Here is a 1,460-nt window from a genome sequence, read left to right as displayed (position 1 = left end):
CCCAGCTACTCGGGAGGCTGAGGCAGGAGAATCGCTTGAACCAGGGGGGCGGAGGTTGCGATGAGCCAAGATCGCACCACTGCCCTCCAGCCTGGGCGACAGAGTGAAACTCCATCTCCAAAAAATAAAAATAAAAGACTTTGAAAACAGTATGCTATGTGAAAAAAGCCAGTCACAAAAGACCACCTGTATCATTCCATTTATAAGAAGTTTCTATAATAGGCAAATCAATAGACAGAAAGTAGATTGGTAGTTGCCTAGAGATGAGTAGGTTGGGAGGAAATAGGAAGTTGACTGCCAATGGGTATGGAGTTTCAGTTTGGTGTGATGAAGTTGTGCTAAAATTGATTGTATTGATGGGTGAACAACTTTGTGAATATACTAAAAATGATTGAATTGTAGGCTTTTGATGGCTGAATTGCACAGCATGTAAATTATATCAATAAAGCTATTGAAGAGAATCAGTATTACTTGCCATAAATAAAATGGGAATGGAAACTAAGAATGACTTTTTTTTTTTTTTTGAGACGGAGTCTTGCTCTGTCAGCAGGCTAGAGTACAGTGGTGCGATCTCAGCTCACTGCAAACTCTAGCTTCCAGGTTTAAGCAATTCCCCTGGCTCAGCCTCCCAAGTAGCTGGGATTACAGGCACACGCCACCACATCCAGCTAATTTTTTATGTTTTTTGTAGAGATGGGGTTTCACCATGTTGGCCAAGATGGTCTCAATCTCCTGACCTCGTGATCTGCCCACCTCGGCCTCCAAAAGTGCTGGGATTACAGGTGTGAGCCACCGCACCCGGCCTAAATATGACATTATTAAACACTAGATACATTTTATTTTTCTTGAAATGGGGCTCTATGTTGGTCAGGGTCTAAATATATTGGTTAAGCTGATCTTGATTCCTAGACTCAAGTGATGCTCCCACTTCAGGCTCCAGAGGAGCTGGGATTACAGGCTGGAGCCGCCACCGTGCCTGACAGGAGGAATTCTTATTTGGTGCCAGCTCTCTAACACTTCTAAAATCTTCTAAATCCAAAGTGCTAGGATTACAGGCATGAGCCACCGCGCCTGGTCAATCTCCCTCTTTTTTATTCAAAGAGTGTATAGTGCTGGGCATGGTGGCACATACCTATAATCCCAGCTACTTGGACGGCTGAGGCAGGAGGATCACTTGAGTCCAGGAGATGGAAGCTACAGTGAGCTGTGATTGTGCCACTGTAGTTCAGCCTGGGTGACAGAGTGAGACTCCATCTCTTTAAAAAAAAAATTTAAATGACTTTTTTCTTAAGTTACTGAGGATAGGAAAGGGAATAATTTTTTCACTGTGTGATTTGGTGTTTTTGTCTATCTCCAGTTAAATTGCAAATGTCTGCAGTACCCATTCCACACTTGGGACAAACAGACGCAAAATGTGAAGCTGGGCATGGTGCTCACACTTGTAGTCCCAGCACTTTCAG

Source organism: Colobus angolensis, unplaced genomic scaffold (assembly GCF_000951035.1).
Source record: "Colobus angolensis palliatus isolate OR3802 unplaced genomic scaffold, Cang.pa_1.0 Scaffold50, whole genome shotgun sequence".
Classification (NCBI taxonomy): Eukaryota; Metazoa; Chordata; class Mammalia; order Primates; family Cercopithecidae; genus Colobus; species Colobus angolensis.
The sequence above is the reverse complement of the archived record's forward strand: the minus strand, read 5'-3'. Positions refer to the sequence as shown.